The sequence below is a fragment of the Cebus imitator genome, unplaced genomic scaffold (assembly GCF_001604975.1).
Source record: "Cebus imitator isolate Cc_AM_T3 unplaced genomic scaffold, Cebus_imitator-1.0 Scaffold517, whole genome shotgun sequence".
In the NCBI taxonomy this organism is placed as follows: Eukaryota; Metazoa; Chordata; class Mammalia; order Primates; family Cebidae; genus Cebus; species Cebus imitator.
In genome coordinates this window covers 1158100-1176746 of record NW_016107832.1, presented here as the reverse complement: position 1 = coordinate 1176746, position 18647 = coordinate 1158100, and the positions used below count along the sequence as shown (strand labels likewise).

The window sequence follows — 18647 nt, the reverse complement described above, 5'->3', positions numbered from 1 at the left end:
TCCTGAGTCGCTGGGATTACAGGCACGTGCCACCATGCCCAGCTAATTTTTTGTAGTTTTAGTAGAGACGGGGTTTCACCATGTTGACCAGGATGGTCTCGATCTCCTGACCTCGTGATCCACCCGCCTCGGCCTCCCAAAGTGCTGGGATTACAGGCGTGAGCCACCGCGCCCGGCAGGCCTTTGATTTTAAATACAACTTCTGGTGGCTGAGAGATGAGAGCAGGGCTGCATGGTCTATTATTTACTGAGCAGTTGAGATCAGTAGGACATAAGAGGCCATATGTATTTTCGGTATTACACAGAAAAAGGAACCACCACCAAGATGCCTGGTTTCTCAGATAACGTTTACATTTGTCTGAATGTCTTGATTTTTAACAAATTTCCATTATTTTTATATATTTGTTGAACCTGAGAGTTAAAATCAGAGAAAATTCTTGAACTTTTTCAATCTGACCTATACAACGGATATCATTTGAGTTAAAACCAGAACTTGACATGATGCAGGCAGAAATGTCACTTTGCTTTGGTTCAGAAGGTCACAGAGCTCTCCAACTTCATTATTTTTCCAAATGAGCATTTTATAAAACGTTTCATTTTTTTTTCACCTACTTCAAGTATTTATCTAGACAAAAGTTTTCCATCACATATGTATCCAAATAACAACCCCAAATGAGTAATTCTGAAAAGAATGCATCTTGTCCTTCACATATAATTGCTTATATGACGACATATTCAATTAATTTAATTTTACTAATTTAAAAGTTATTCAAGTAGGTTAATTTTTATGCTTAGAGGCCATTCGAATGTGATTACGCATAACCCTTTCTGTGCTTTGGAACATATCGCTGTTTAAAACATTCACAAGGGACAATCTTGTAGCTAAGTACATAAGGTCCCTTCAGGTCCCCCCCGGCTGTGCAATCTTTTATCTCTAAAGCATAAAAATGAACATGATGACTTTGTTCCCTTTTTCTTCCACTAGTTGTTAATTTATGTTTATTACATTATGGCTATCTTGAAGACTCTTAGAGAGTCTGAAATACACTGAGTAATTCTGTAGTTACCTATGAAAAGGAAGCAAATCAACACAATGATCATCGTGTACCTAAAGTACAAAATAGAGCTCGCAATTTCTGTGATTTGAAGTTTGGCAAAGAAGTAATGAACTACATACGTAAAAAGATAAACAGCTATAAAGCTGCTAGTTGAAAAGGATCGCCACCACCAATGATAATCCTGTAAAAATAAGTAGAAAAAAATGACTTTTCAGCTGAAATTTTAACCATAAATGGGTTGGCAGTTATTATAACAAGAATATAACTCTAGAAAATTATGGATTAAAAGAAATAAAAGAGAAAATTTTATAAGAAATTTAATAAAATACGTAATGTATGCCCTGCCTGGATTGTCCTAACAATTGTCAACTCTTTGTTTCCAGGGATACCACGTGTCCTCTGGGATTGGACTTTTAAGGTGTGCACACTGACTATCATAACATTGCCTCAGCCCTGGAAGGCATTCAGCTCAGCCTCTATATACTGGCCAGAGTTGTGCTATGCCTATTGATGCCTCAGGCCAGGCATTTTTTTAAAGGGGGATAATATAAAAATTTAGGCTAGACCTTGTGGTTAATAAGATTTGCTTTAACTGGCTCAATTCAGGACCCATGGATGGCATGACTAAGGTCAATACTGCAGGTTGGTCTCACCCTGTCCCATGGACTCCTACTGATGATAATGTTATTGCAAAGACACTGTGGCCAGAGGCCATGGGGAAAGACAGTGCAGAAAAGAATTAACATAGCAGGTCTGAGGCTACTATCTTTAGAAAGTCTGCTTGCAAGTTTGGCCCTTGGCTTGCATCTGAGACTTTGGCATTTAATCATTCCCTGACTGATGTAGACTGGTTTGCTATGCCTAGACTGCACAGACAATGTGATTTATGGTGAATACTCGCTTTCCTTTGAGGAGTCTGGAATTTTGTAGTTGCTAGGCAGAGGGTGTCTATGTGACTACTCCCAATAAAAACCTTAGATGCTGAATCTCTAATGCGCTTCCCTGGGCAGAACATTGCACATTTATTACTGCATTTTTCACTGCTGGAGAAAGAAGCATGCTCGGTGTGCTCTCTAACAGGAGGGAGACAACATAAGAAATCTGTGCCTGGATTCCTCCAAGCTCCACCTGTCTTTTTCCCTCACTGGTCCTGTGGGCATCATTTCTGTAGCCTACCCATGTGTGCATCTGGATGACTAGTCCCACGAGTCCTTCTAGTGAGTCACCAAACATTTGGGTAGTCTTCAGGACCCCCCAAAACATTTTTTTAGGAATAAAAATATATCCATTATATGCTTATTGTTGTATGCCTCATTAATGATTGCTGCCAATTCTCTATGACAAAATGTACCATAGAATTAATGACCAGCTGATACAGTTTGGCTGGGTCCTCACTGAAATCTCAACTTGAATTTTATCTCCCATAATTCCCACATGTTGTGGGAGGGACCCAAGGGGAGGTAATTGAATCATGGGGACGTGTCTTTCCCAGGCTTTTTTCGTGATAGTGAATAAATCTCATGAAATCTGATGGGTTTATCAGGAGTTTCCACTTTTGCTTCCTCATCATTCTTCTCTTCCTGCTGCCATGTAAGAAGTGCCTTTCGCCTCCTGCCATGATTCTGAGGCCTCCCCAGCCATGTGGAACTGTAAGTCCAATTAAACCTCTTTTTGTTCCCAGTTTCAGCTATGTCTTTATCCGCAGTGTGAAAACGAACTAATATACCAGGTAAGTATACTACATAAGCATACTTAAGCATATACATAGTTCCATTTTGGACCTCTATACCTATAGCACAAGAAGAAAATGTCTAAGACAACATGTACATAAGAATCATTCCCTGAACCCTCCATTGTCTGTCACTTTTGCAGAGTCATATTTAATTACCAAAATAAAAAGGATTTAGGGGATTTAGGGGAACAATATATGCTACCAGCTCAGTTATCCGGAATGATATCAGGAAAAAATAAGACTGGAGTAAAAAGAACAATTTATGTCTGTGGTTACCAAAAGGCAATAAAATGAAAAAAGAGAAAGGACCTTTAGCCACAATCTCAAACCAACAAACCACAATCCTGGCTTAAGCTGCAAAGAAAAAACTTTATTGTTAAAAAGAAAATATTGGCCGAGTGCAAGTGGCTGAGGCCTGTAATCTCAGCTCTTTGGGAAGCAAGGCAGGTGGATCACTTGAACCCAGGAATTTGAGACCAGCCTGGCCAACATGGCAAAACCCTGTCTCTACTGAAAACACAAAAATTAGCCATGTGTGGTGGTGGGCACCTGTTGTCCCAGCTACTCGAGAGGCTGAGGCAGGAGATTCGCTTAAACCTGGGAGGCAGAGGTTGCAGTGAGCCAAGATCACACCACTGCACTCCAGCCTGGGTGACAGAGTGAGACTCTGTCTCAGGAAAAAAAGAAGAAAGGAAAACATCACTGAACTTGGTAAATATTAAATCAGTCCCTTATCTTTTTCTGTTCACTGAATATCATGCAGCAATTACAATAACCAGTCAAAGAGAAATCACTTTCCATTTAAATTTTCCATCAAAGCAGCCTTAACTTGATAACCGCATCAAAGTCAAAATGTGTTATTAGGAAAACACAATATAAAACTGACCTCAAGTTGTAGAAACATGCCATTACCATTTATTTCAATTCCTTTCTAAACACAGACTTCCAATTCCAATAATACAAGTATAGAAAATTTCAGATGCATTAGTTTCTTATGGCTTTATCTCAGCACATAAATGAAAATAATACAGCAAAACTGTAACTTCTGAGCAAGTAATCAAAAGAATTATAAAGAGTAAGAAAAGGAAGCCAAACATGTAGCACACCTAATGAGACCTGAAAATAAAAATAAGAGGTTTAAATAAACTTTAACTTAACAGTGCACATAGAAAGATCAATCCAAATCTATACAATAGACAGTCACACACTTCTCTAAACCTTTCTTTTTTTTAACCCTAAACATTTAACTCCATTACAAACCTTCACCTACCCATCTAGTACCAAAAAAATAGTCCCTTACAGACACAGTTTCAGAGTTTGGCCACAACTTCTCTAGTCAGAACCAGTGCTGCTACTTACCCATGTTTCTCTGTTCATGTAAGTTAGTTCTCACTTGAGACTCATCAGTAGCACCATAATTTTCTCCATACACATTTGAAAACATTCTCTTTAGAAATGGAAGACTGCAAATGCCATGAATACTAACAACTACATTATAAAACAGAAAACAGCAAACTCAAACACCACTTTTGCCTTAGAAGGCCTGTTGACATTCAGCTTCTCCAAATAAGTCTTTATAGCAAAGCACACATAATTCTATCAAACATACTTTCAAACACACATTTTTAAAAATCTGTGTGTGGATTATATGTAGGTGCGAAACTTTGAAAGAATGAAGTTAATTCTCTTGGTTATTATAGACTTGAGCTATGTTTGGATAATCAATGCCCATTTTAATTAAATAATATGTTAGAGAAAGGATCTCACTCTGTCACCCACTGGTGCAACCACAGCTTCAGCCTCTCAAGTAGCTGGGACTTACAGGCCACCATGCTTGGCTAACTTTTTAGCCCAGCACGTGCCACCATGCCTGGCTGATTTTTTATTTTATTTTATTTCATTTCATTTATAGAGACAGGATCTCACTATGTTGTGCAAGGCTGGTCTTGCTATGTTGTGCAAGGTTGGTCTTGAACTCCTGGCCTCAAGTGATTCCCCCTGCCTCAGTCTCCCAAAATGCTGGGATTAAAGGCATGAGCCACCACACCTGGACACAACATCCATTTTTTAAAAGGCCTTCTGGAAATAAAAAGAAACTGATGAACCGATCAATACCCCACGTAAAAATCTCATGTAAAAATAGCAAAGACTTGGAACCGACCCAAATGCCCATCGATGATAGACTGGACAGGGAAAATGTGGCACATATACACCATGGAATACTATGCAGGCATAAAAAATGATGAGTTTGTGTCTTTTGCAGGGACATGGATGAACCTGGAAACCATCATTCTCAGCAAACTGACGCAAGAGCAGAAAATCAAACACCGCATGTTCTCACTCATAGGCGGGTGTTGAACAATGAGAACACATGGACACAGGGAGGGGAGCACTACACACTGGGGTCTGTTGGGGGGAAATAGGGGAGGGACAGTGCGGGGTGGGGAGTTGGGGAGGGATAACATGGGGAGAAATGCCAGATATAGGTGATGGGGAGGAGGCAGCAAACCACATTGCCATGTGTGTACCTATGCAACATCCCTGCCTGTTCTTTACATGTGCCCCAGAACCTAAAATGAAATTATATATATATATATGTATATATATATGTGTGTGTGTGTGTGTGTGTGTGTGTGTGTGTGTGTTAAAAAACACAAAAACAAAAAACTATTGACACATTCTTAGACAAATTCTAAGAGAGAACTTTTTTTTCATTTCTTTCTTTTTTACTGTACTTTAAGTTCTGGGGCACATGTGCAGATCTTGCAGGATTGTTGCATAAGTACACACATGGCATGGTGGTTTGCTGTCTCCATCCCACTGTCACCTACATCAGGCATTTCTCCCAGTGTTATCCCTCCCCAACCTCCCCACTCCTCACTGTCCCTCCCCTAGCCCCCCAGCCCCCAACAGACTCCAGTGTGTGACGATCCCCAAGAGAGAACTTTTTGACATTTTAGATTATTTTGCATTAGAATACTCACTAGTAAGTCTTTCCAATCTCTCCATTGGAAATCATAAAAAATGATAAATATCCTTATTGATTGTTTAGCCGTGTGTTACTTAGTATGATGCCACTGGCCGCATGTGGCTGTTGAGCACTTGAAATGTGGCTGTCTGAATTGAGATGGGCTGTATGTGGAAAATACACACCAGATTTTGAACACCTAAAACAACAACAAAAAAATGTAAAATATTTGCTCAATAATTTAATATTAATCACAAGTATAAATGATAATATTTGGACATGTTAGACTAAATAAAACATGATATGAAAATTAATTCCATCTATTTCTTTTTACTTTTTAAAGGGGACTACTAAAAAAATAAAACTACATATGTGACTTGCATTGTAGTTCCATTGCACAGCACTAGCCTAGCCCCTGCCCACATGACTGCTTTTTTGTTGTTTTCTTAAACAATTGTTGTTTTCTTAAAGCTGCCTTTGAGAAAAATGCTCCCGTAAATATTCCATGCCCTCTTCAGATTCAAGATTCTGTTTTGTGATAATATCAGTACAGATGGTCTTCAATTTCATTTCATTCTGATTCTCACTTCATTTATTTCCAAGCAGATTACTTGTCCACTTCACACAAACCAGCTCCTCCATCAGATTGCTACACAGAACTTCTTTACAAAACTACTTCTTGGCATCATAATTGGTGGAATTTTACAGTTTGGTTGTATTTTTATTCAACTCTTTTTCATTCTGAACAGTATTTGGTGAGTATTGCATCTTCATAATCTTTAAAGTGTTAGTTTTTAGTAAATTAACATTCCTATATTTTAAGGAGGTTAAATTCTGGCATGATAATACTTCATTTACCTCCACTTTATCCAGTAAATAGCAATCTGACCTAGGAGAATTTCCTAGAGAACTGAGACTTAATTCATGACTTTAAAAAAATTTATTTTTCATCTTTGTGTGTACACAGTAGGTGTATATATTTATGGAGAACATGGGATGTTTTGATATAGGCATGCAGTGCATAATAACCGCATCACGGAGAACAGGGTATCCATCCCTTCAAGCATCTATCCTTTGTGTTACAAACAACACAATTATACTCTTTTAGTTATTTTAAAATGTACAATTAAATTATCGTTGATTATAGTCACCCTGTTGAATCCACAATTTTTAAAAGGTACGTTTTGATGGAAATATTTTTAAAGATTTACTTTTTTTGGCTGAGTGTGGTGGCACAGGCCTATAATCACAGCACTTTGGGAGGCTGAAGCAGGTGTATCACTTGAGATCAGGAGTTTGAGAGTAGCCTCGCCAACATGGTGAAACCCCATCTCTACCAAAAATACAAACATTGCCTGGACATGGTGGTGAATGACTGTAATCCCAGCTGCTTGGGAAGCTGAGGCATGAGAATCGCTTGAACCCAGGAGGTGGAGGTTGCAGTGAGCTGAGATTGTGCCACTGCACTTCAGCTTGGGTGACAGAGCAAGACCCCATCTCAAAACAAAAGAAAAAAAAAGCTGAAAAATAGATTATAGTATAATATTTTCCAGATGTTGTTTTAAAATGAAAACTAAAAGATTCTTTAGACAATTAAATTTTATTTCAGTGAAAAGCAATGTGCTTGTTTATTTTGTTTTTGTTTTTATTTTTTTGAGACAGGATCTCACTATGTTACCCAGGCTGGAGTGCAGTGGTGCGATCTCAGTTCACTGCAACCTCCACTTGCCTCCTGGGTTCAAGCAATTCTCATGTCTCAGCCTCTTGAGTAGCTGGGACTACAAGTGTGCACCACCATGCCCAGCTAATTTTTGTATTTTTAGTAGAGATGGGGTTTCAACATGTTGGCCAGGCTGGTCTTGAAGCAATGTGTTATTATCTATAGAGATGCTTCTCTTCAACCCTCATCCCTCATTCTCATACACTGGTATATATTTTACATGAGATTTTATATATACATATATAATTGCATTTTAGGTTCTGGGGTACATGTAAAGAATATGTAGGATTGTTGCATAGGTACATACATGGCAATGCAGTTTGCTGCCTCCATCCCCATCTTTCAATTTTGATGATAGGGTGTCAATTTTAGATATTTCCTTGCTTCTCATGTGGGCATTTATTGCTATAAATTTTCCTCTAAACACTGCTTTAAATGTGTCCCAGAGATTCTGGTACATTGTGTTTTTGTTCTCGTTGGTTTTTCGGAGAACATCTTTATTTCTGCCTTCATTTCATTGTTTATCCAGTAAACATTCAAGAACCAGTTTTTCAGTTTCCATGATGTTGTGCAGTTCTGAGTTAGTTAGTTTCTGCATTCTGAGTTCTAACTTGATTGCACTGTGGTCTGAGAGACTGTTTGTTATGATTTCCGTTCTTTTGCATTTGCTGAGGAGTGATTTACTTCCGATTATGTGGTCAATTTTAGAGTAGGTATGATGTGATGCTGAGAAGAATGTGTATTCTTCAGATTTGGGGTGGAGAGTTCTGTAAATGTCTATTAGGTTTGCTTGGTCCAGGTCTGAGTTCAAGACCTGGATATCCTTGTTAATATTCTGTCTCATTGATCTGTTTAATATTGACAGTGGAGTGTTCAAGTCTCCAACTAATATTGTGTGGGAGTCTAAGTCTCTTGTAGGTCATTAAGAACTTGCTTTATGTAACCAGGAGCTCCTGTATTGGGTGCATACATATTTAGGATCGTTAGCTTTTCTTGTTGCATTGATCTTTTAACATTTTGTAACGCTCTTCTTTGCCTCTTTTGATTTTTGTTGCATCAAAGTCTATTTTATCAGAGATGAGAATTGCAACTCCTGCTTTTTTTTGCTCTCCTTTTGCTTGGTAAATCTTCCCCCACCCCTTTATTTTTAGCTTATGTGTATCCTTGCATGTGAGATGGGTTTCCTGGATACAGCACACCAATGGGTTTTGGCTTTTTATCCAATTTGCCAGTCTGTGTCTTTTGATTGAGGCATTTAGCCCATTTACATTTAAGGTTAATATTGTTATGTGTGAATTTGATACTGCCATTTTGGTGCTAGCAGGTTGTTTTGCCCATTAGTTGACGCAGTTTCTTCATTGTGTCTGTGCTCTTTACCACTTGGTACATTTTGGAATGGCTGGTACTGGTTGTTCCTTTCTATGTTTAGTGCTTCTTTCAGGAGCTCTTGTAAAGCAAGCCAGGTGGTGATGAAATCTCTGAGCAATTGCTTGTTCATAAAGGATTTTATTTCTCCTTCGCTTATGTAGCTTAGTTTGGCTGGATATGAAATTGTAGGTTGAAATTTCCTTTCTTTAAGGATGTTGAATATTGGCCCCCACTCTCTTCTAGCTTGTAGGGTTTCTGCTGAGAGATCCTCTGTGAGTCTGATGGGCTTCCCTTTGTGGGTAACCCGACCTTTCTCTCTGGCTCCTCTTAGTATTTTCTCCTTCATTTCGACCCTGGTGAATCTGACGATTATGTGCCTTGGGGTTGCTCTTCCTGAGGAGTATCTTTGTGGTGTTCTCTGTATTTCCTGGACTTGAATGTTGGCCTACCTTGCTAAGTTGGGGAAGTTCTCCTGGATAATATCCTGCAGAGTGTTTTCCAGCTTGGATTCATTCTCTCCATCACATTCAGGTACATCTATCAGATGTAGATAAGGCTTTTTCACATAACCCCATATTTCTTGGAGGCTTTGTTCATTTCTTTTTACTCTTTTTTCTCTAAACTTGCCTTCTCATTTTGTTTCATTGAGTTGATTTTCAATCTCTGATATCCTTTCTTCTGCTTGGTCGATTTGGCTATTGAAACTTGTGTATGCTTCACGAAGTTCTCGTGTTGTGTTTTTCAGCTCCATCAATTCATTTATATTCCTCTCTAAGCTGTTTATTCTCATTAGCATTTCATCTTCTTTGCACTGGTTTCTTCCCATCTTTGTGGATTTATCTACCTGTGGTTTTTGTGGTTGGTGACTTTCAGATGGGGTCTCTGAGTGGATGTCCTTTTTGTTGCTGATGAGGTTATTTCTTTCTGTTTTTTAGCTTTCCTTCTAACAGTCAGGCTCCCCTGCTGTAGGACTTCTGGAGGTCCACTCCAGACCCTGCTTGCCTAGGGATCACCTGCAGTGGCTGCAGAACAGTAAGGGTTGCTGCTAGTTTCTTCTTCTGTTATCTTTGTCCCAGAAGGATACCCGCCAGATGTCAGCCTGAGCTCTCCTTTATGAGGTGACTCTTTGGTTATACAGGGGTTGGGGAGCTGCTTGAGGAGACAGTCTGTCCTTATAGGTGTTTAAGTGCTGAGCTGTGAGCTCTGTTGTTCCATTCAGAACTGCTGGGCAAGTACGTTTAAGTCTGCTGCAGTTGAACTCATAGCCACCTTTTTTCCCGGGTGCTCTGTCCTGGGAAGGTGGGTCTTTATTTATAAGTTCCTGATGTGCTGCTGCCTTTTTTCAGAGATGCCCTGCCCAGTGAGGAGGTAGCCTAGTCACAGTCTGCCAGCAGAGGCATTGCTGAGCTGCCATGGGCTCTGCCCAGCTTCTATGTGAACTTCCTTGCAGTTTTGTTTATAGGGGTATAGTTAGAACTGCCTCAGTAATGGCGGACTGCCTCAGTAGTGGCAGACTCCCTCAGTAGTGGTGGATTGCCTCCGTAATGGCGGACGCCCTTCCCCCCATAGAGCTGGACCGTCCCAGGTCCAGCTGTGCTTGCTGTGAAACTCTCAATCCAGAGCATTTCAGATTGCTGGTCTTTGTGGGGATGGGACCCACTGAACGAGATCACCTGGCTCCCTGTTTCAGTCCCCTTTTTTTGAGTTGAACAGGCGACTCCGTCTCCCAGGCGTTCCAGTTGCCAGTTGAAACTGCACCCAAGTTTGTGTGAGTTTTTGTGCAGAAACCCATTGCGCCGGCTGAAACAGCCGCACTGGAGACTTGTGGTGCTTTTCTGCCCAGGAATCTCCTGGTCTGTGGGCAGTAAAAATTCATTTGGAAATGGAGTGATCACTCACCCTCTGCATTTTCACTGGGAACTACAATCCAGAGCTGTTCCTATTTGGCTGTCTTGGATCACCAAGTAGTCAGAATGCATCAATAGTTTGTTTTCAGAAAATTTTCTTTTTGTTGCTCTCTGTGGAACTCCACCTCCCATTTTGCCTTTTCTGATGTCTCCCCTGCAATCTATGCTATATCTTTGAACAGTTTTTTGTCTGTGTGGCCTCATTGAGTCTTTTTGATATCCTACACCTTTTTCCTATGTGTGGAATAGACTAACTTCAAATCTATAAACTGAATAGCCCCATTTCTTGGACTACATCTTGATTTTCTTCTCCCATTTTATAACCCTATCACTTTCCTGAGTAGGCTGATGTCAGCCTTTCTACAATATGTCCTTTTAATTTGGGCCATCAGAGGTAAAAGGAAATATCAACAATTGATAATGTAGGAAATGCATTAATGTCGTTGAAAGTGTTACTGTCCTTCACTTAATTTTTTTGAATATCTCTTAGTCCAAAATGGTTATCATCTGTAGTTTTCTCCAGTGGGACTTTTTGTATTTCACGTGTAATATATACACTGAAGTATTATTTCAGCCATGGCTCAGTGGCCAAAAGCAATATTTTAAAAGTTTACAGTATTTTATTTTTTAAAAAAGCAGTATTTTAAAAACTTACCTGCCATGCACGGTGACTCACGCCTGTAATCCCAGCACTTTAGGAGGCTGAGGCAGGAGAATCGCTTGAACCCGGGAGGCAGAGGATGCGGTAAGCCAAGGTTGTGCCATTGCACTCCAGCCTGGTCAACAAGAGTGAAAACATCTCAAATACAAAACAAAAAAAAGTTTACCTTTTCCTTGTTTCCAAAATATGCACCAAAAAATGTTAGTGGTACTGAAATTCCAAACCAAATTGTAAAGATATCTAGCAGAGTAGAAAAAAAATTCTCTTCCATCCAGAGAATTTCATTCACAAGGAAGAGGTCAGCAAAGACAATTCTGAAGGGAGAAAAAAGTCATTAGAAAACAGGGGGTAGGGAAAGATTTTTTAAAGGGCACAAAATTACTGCTAAATAAGAAAAATAAGTTCTAGCATTCTATATATAACACTGTAGGATGACAACAATTAATATTAATATGCTATATAGTTTCAAATAGCTAGCTAGAAAGAAGATATTGAACGTTCTCAACACAAAGAAATAATAAATTTTGAGACGATGGATATGCTAATTACCCTGATTTGATCACTGTATATTATATGCATTGAAACATCACTATGTACCCCAAGAATATGTACAATTATTGTATGCCCATTTAAATTAAAAGTTTAAAAATGTGTACAACAGCTGGGCGTGGTGGCTCACGCCTGTAATCCCAGCACTTTGGGAGGCCCGAGGTGGGTGGATCACGAGATCAGAAGTTCGAGACCAGCCTGGCCAATATGGTGAAACCCCATCTCCACTAAAAATACAAAAATTAGTCGAGCATGGTGGCATATGCCTGTGGTCCCAGCTACTCGGGAGGCTGAGGCAGGAGCTTGAACTTAGGAGGCAGAGGTTGCAGTAAGGCAATATCTCACCACTGCACTCCAGCCTGGGTAACAGAGAGAGACTCAGTCTCAAAAAAAAAAAAAAAAAATGTGTACAACAAAAGAAAACAATATGCTTTCAGGAAAATGTTATAAACATAACTTTTCTTTTCTTTTCTTTTTTTTAAAGACAGGGTTTTACCATATTGGTCAGGCTGGTCTTGAACCCCTGACCTCAGGTGATCCACCCACGTCAGCCTCCCAAAGTGCTGGGATTACAGGCATGAGCCACCGCGCCTGGCTCAAACATAACTTTTCTTTAAGCAGTATCTTGCTCTGTCACCCAGGCTGGAGAGCAGCAGCACAATCATAGCTTACTTGTAGCTTCAACCTCCTGGACTCAAGCAATCATCCCACCAAAGCCTCCTGAGTAGCTAGGACTATAGGTGTGTGCCACCAGGACTGGCTAACATTTTTTGCAGAGAGAAAGTCTCACTACTTTGCCCAGGCTATTCTCAAATTCCTGGGCTCAAGTGATCCTCTTATCTCATCTTCTCAAAACACGGGAGCAGTGGGCATGAGCCATCACGCCTTTGAATATCCAGGCATGTAAGAAGGACATAATAAATTACAATGTTAAATCCTAGAAGAATATTAAATCACAGTGTGTAAATCCAGTCATTGAGCTAGGGCTTAAACTTGATACCATTTATGAAAGAAGAAAGAGGTTTCTTATCAGAAGCAATTTTCATAGCCTACTCATCTTTTGCACCTTCAGAATCTAGCAGAAAGTAAGTAAGGTATGAAGTAATAGACCATGGAAAAAAATCAATATACTACATAGTGAACACAATCAAGAAATAGCATATATAGTAAACAGATTTTCAAATCCTAGGCTGAAAGGGGCTATAAGATGCCTTCAAGTTAGACAGGTTTTCACTTAAGGAATTTTAAATTGGTTGTTCAAATCAACAGGCCAACTTATAAGTCTACTGGATACATCATCAGGCAAGCCTAGCTGCTGTGTCCCTACTTGTCTGGTACACCAGGCAAGTTTGACCAAAGCTACAAGTGGGGATGGGTGTGGATATGGATATGAGTGTTTCGGAAAGCCTAAAAGATGAGGTTGAAACAGTAGACAGAGGTTAGACTGTGGAAGGCTTTGATTTTCTCCTTTTGGCATTAGGAAGCAACAGAAGAGTTTTTACAATCAAAACTGTGATACACCGTGCAGTTGTTTGGGAAGATGAACCCACAATATTGTGGAAAACAGACCTGAGGGATGAGATGACAGAGGAAAGGAGCCCAGACAGGAAGTGGTAAGAAGTTGTATAATGTGGTGATAGTTAAAATGAAAAGAGATAGACATAAAAGAGATGAAGAGTTAAGAATACTTATGCAACAAATGTGCACATGTACCCCCGAATATAAAATAAAATAATTGGAAAAAAAGAATTAGGAGACTTTTGCTTAAAGGTGGCAGATTTAACTTACACATTTAGCTCTGCTCCTTCCTCAAAACCCTCATAAAATTACAATAAAGGAATTCTAAAAGGACATAAAAACACAAGGTAGAAGAATAGAGGAAAGAAGATATTAGCAACAAATTTTGGAAACTGGATAGCAACTGAACAAATACTAACCGAATTAGCAGAAGTAAGAAATCTGCATCCCAAGTCATCAGTAGGGAAAGCTGAAATGCAAGTCCATTTATACCAAAGAATTCCAAAAGGGCTCAGGAATTTGTAGTACCAGGTACCCCTGTAAGTAGGCATAAAGGAGAGGTAATAACCAGAAGGACTGCTTGAAAGTCAGCCTAAGAAGCTGACTTGCAGATTCCTTGCCCTATTCTGCAGGGCTAAATAATTTCCCTTCCCCAACACCAACAGAATACTGGAGGTCTGTTCTTTTGGGAAAGATCCCTGAAGTTCAGAAGGAAAGTTTTAAAAAGAAAATCTATCATTGACATCCTCGGAGAGATTAGAGGCAATATTGCGACCATAAAACAAGAAAAAGAAATTTTAAAGACTATTGAGGAAACAAAAGAGCTCTTGGGAATTAAAAATATGACAAGAGGAATTAAAACCTCAATAAAAGGGTTGCAAGATAGAGGTGATTAAAATTTCTTAGAAAGCACCATTTTTAAAAAAAATGGAAAACAGGCAAAAAATTATGAGAAAATTAGATGAACAACCCAGACATCTGAAAAACAGGAGTTGCCAAAGGGGACAGGGTTTCTTATTAATGTCTTTTAGGGATATTAAGTACTTTGCTCAAGGTCAAACCACTAAAAGAGGCAGAGCTGGGGTTCTTTTTTTTCCCATTTATTTTATTGCATTTTAGGTTTTGGGGTACATGTGAAGAACATGCAAGATTGTTGCATAGGAACACACGTGGCAGTGTGATTTGCTGCCTTCCTCCCCATCACCTACATCTGGCATTTCTCCCCTTGCTATCTCTCCCCAGCTCCCCACCCCCCACCGTCCCTCCCCTATTTCCCCCCAACTGACCCCAGTGTGTAGTGCTCCCCTCCCTGTGTCCATGTGTTCTCATTGTTCAACACCTGCCTATGAGTGAGAACATGTGGTGTTTGATCTTCTGCTCTTCTGTCAGTTTGCTGAGAATGATGGTTTCCAGGTTCATCCATGTCCCTACGAAGAACACAAACTCATCGTTTTTGATGGCTGCATAATATTCCATGTGTATATGTGCCACATTTTCCCTATCCAGTCTATTGTCGATGGGCATCTGGGATTCTAAGTCAGGTGTGTCTGATTTTTTAAGTGCAAGCTTTTTCTCATTCCACTATGCTATGACAAAGCCTCTACGATGAGGCCTCTGGGATGATAACTCTAGAATGTTAACGTATGTGTAACAAATCTGTAACTGTCCTCCAACTTCCTGTTTTTACATTCTAAATATTCTTCTGTTTTTACATTCTAAATATTTCTTCCTGTTTTTACATTCTAAATATTTCTTCCTAGGCACAGTAGCTCATGCCTATAATCCCAGAATTTAGGGAGCCAAGGTGGGCAGATCACATGAAGTCAGGCATTCGAGACCAGCCTGGCCAACATGGTAAAACTGCATCTCTACTAAAAATACAAAAATTAGCCAGCAGTGGTGGTGCATGCCTGTAATCCCAGCTACTTGGGAGGCTGAGGCTAGAGAATCACTTGAACCCAGGAGGCAGAGGTTGCAGTGAGCCAAGATTGCACAACTGCACTCCAATCTGGGCAACAGAGAGAGAACCTGTCTCAAAAAAAAAAGCCTCTTTGATGAGAAAATTATCCCTGAATCCACTCTAACAACTACATCTGTCTTCTCCCCTCCTGGACATTTTGTCAGAGACGAGACAGAGAGAATGTGTTAATAGCCACTCTATGATATTACCAGTTTAGCCTTTGAGGTCAACTGTTCAGGGAATCTCTGGTTTAGCTCTTCAGTTGTAAGTTCTCCCAATGTCCATTCCAAGTCTATCATTTTAATTCTGCCATCACATTTGTCATCTCTTCTCAATTTCTTATTTAGGATCATTGTTTTGGATGCTTTTTCATCTCTCATTACAAGTAATTTGGTCTTTACTCAATCAACTTCAGTTATTTCTTCTTTCATTTTACTATTTCTATTTCACCTTTCCCCCTTGTGTTTACAATTTCTTCTGTCTACTAACAACTTTTCAGTAGGTATACCTATTCTGCTCTCTAAACGCTCATACTTTGCTCCTGTTGGAGATATAGCTTAAAGTTCTTTTAAACAAAACAAAACCTCTACCTTATGTCCCATCACTTTCTGGCTTCTTAGTAAGGAAGCCTGGTTTTCCATGATTTAACTCCACTTCTCAAAATGTTTTTAATACCTTTCTGCTCTAATGAATTTGTTTAGCCACAATGTTCCCCTGCCAAATTTCCTAGCTTTTGAGAGATTCATTTCAGCTGTTATCATTCCTTGGCCAGAAAAATTACTTCTCACTTGACAAATCATAACCTCCCTTTTTATATATAAACTCAATTAACCCGTCTCAACAATTTCCCTTTTGAAAGTACACTCTAGAATGTTAATATGTATTTAACAAATCTGGAACTGTCCTCCAATTTCATGTTTTTACATTCTAAATATTTCTTCCTATGTCAATCTCTAATTATTTTAGACATTTTCATGGAATCTTAAACAGCAAAAGTAGAAGGAAACTTAATAGGTCACCTGAGTCCATCTCCGACCTGAAACATTTATTCACACATTCATCAAACATTTATTGAGTACCAGTGTGTTAGGCCCTGGTGTCCAAAGATAAATAAAACAAAAATCTTAGCTCTGAAAAAATCTTAATCTAGTGGAAGACAGATATAAACAAATAAATTACAATACAACATGGGAATTGCTATAGCAGAATGATGAACACAGAGCAGTAAGAACCCAGAAGAAAAGAGTGACCAGAAATGCTTTGTAACTCACAAAACAATTTCACAATCCATTAGTTCATTTACTTCTCTAAACGTCTCTGTGACACAGGCATTACAGGCAAGGAAATGGATAATCAGAAAGGTTATAGAGCATTCCCAAAGTCACTCACCTAATACTGAGTGCTGAAATTCAAACTTTCTTCTTCCTATTTTAAAGTTTGGGTGCATACCCATCAAACTCTGCTGCCTCTTCCCTTCCCTACCTACCATTTTGGGAGTTACATGGAGGAAAAGGACATTGTTTCATAAACTTTATTGTCTTCACATTCTTTTAAGGAATATATATGTTCATTATTCTAATCGCTTCTCCATCTATTGGTTGGTACAAAAGTAATTGCGATTTTGCAGCTGAAAGGAATTGCAAAAGCCACAATTACTTTTGCACCAACCTAATAAATCCAAAACCATTTATATGCTGTGATGCACTGAAATGCTCTTTCAATCTACCTCATTTTGAGAAATAAGAATCCCACTGTCTTATGACTCTCTCTCCTATTCAACTGAGAAAGCCCATAAACCACTTATGGGAAGTACATCCTTTGTATCATGCTTGGTTTATTGCTTTAAAATTGCATTCAGATCTACTAACAGAACCAGGAAACTCAATTTGTTTTGCATTTTTAAATTATTCACATTATTCAATGATACAGTAAACATTTACTGAGCACATACTGCATATATAAGGCACTGAATTACACACCATGAAAAATGCTGAGATGAAAAAGACATAGTATTCACCCTCGTGAGCTTTAAAATATAGAATGAGAGATAAAACATATCACAAATAACTACAATCTAAGGAAGATGGTGATAAGTGTTGTAATAGTAATAATCGGCATTGCACAAGTTAAGAGCATGGAAGTGGTGGTATTTGAGAGTGAATAAAAAGTTATCATAGGGCAACTGGAAAGAAGAAATTACAAATAGGTTGGGCGCAGCGGCTTACACCTATAATCCCAGCACCTTGAGAGGCCAAAGTGGGCGGATCGCTTGAGGTCAGAAATTTGATACCAGCCTGGTCAACATGGTGAAACCCCATTTCTACTAAAAGTACAAAAATTAGCCGGGTGTCATGGCGACCACCTGTAATCCCAGCTACTTGGAAGGCTGAGGCATGAGAATTGTCTGAACCCAGGAGGTGGAGGTTGCAGTGAGCCGAGATCGTGCCACTGCACTCCAGCCTGGGTGACAGAGTGAGACTCTGTCTCAAAAACAAAACAAAAACTGAAACTACAAATAGATGGAACATGATGAGCAAAAGCATGATGGTAAAAGAAAATAGTAACTAACAACCACAGCTACCATTTATGAAGTACTTATTCTGTGTTAGGCACTGTTCTAAATGCTTGACATACATTATCCCGCTTAATCAATCCTTGGAGCAACCACACAAGGTAAATAATACCGTTAACTGGAGCCCTGATACATTACTGATAGGGATGTAAGTGGTGCAGCCAGGTTTGAAAACAGGATGAAACATAAAGTTACCATATGAACCAGTGATTTCACTCTTAGGCATACATGCAGTAGAACTGAAAGCATATGTTCACTCAAAACATTGTACAAAAGTGTTTATAGCAGTATAATTCAAAATATTCAAAAGGTAAAAATAGCCCAGATGTCCATCAAACAAAAAGTGGTACATCCATACAAAGGAATATTATTCAATCATAAAAAGGAATGAAGTACTGATACATGCTACAATATGAATGCACTTTGAAAACATTGTTCTAAGTGAAAGAAGTTGGACACAAAATGTTACATACTTTATGATTCATTTATATTAAGTGCCTGGAATAGGCACGTCCATAGAGACAAAAAATAGATTAGTAAGTTCACAGCCAAGGGAAAGGGAGAAATGGGGAGTATCTGCTAATAAGAAGAGGATTTCTTTTTTTTTTTTTTTTTTTTTTTTTTTTTTTTTTTT

At 39.1% G+C, this 18647-nt stretch overlaps 1 long non-coding RNA gene across 2 annotated transcripts in view; it reads right to left on the bottom strand.

Moving 5' to 3' along the window:
• Positions 1–18647, bottom strand: part of LOC108292975 — a 54361-nt gene that overhangs the window by 21753 nt on the left and 13961 nt on the right. Inside the window, exons 2-3 of one of the 2 annotated variants that reach the window (XR_001820515.2) lie at positions 11581–11728; positions 5775–5957 (exon numbers count right to left, since the gene is read on the bottom strand). This is a non-coding gene — a long non-coding RNA (uncharacterized LOC108292975). The remainder of the gene's footprint in view (positions 1–5774; positions 5958–11580; positions 11729–18647) is intronic. The other variant, XR_001820516.2, reaches the window with a different exon arrangement.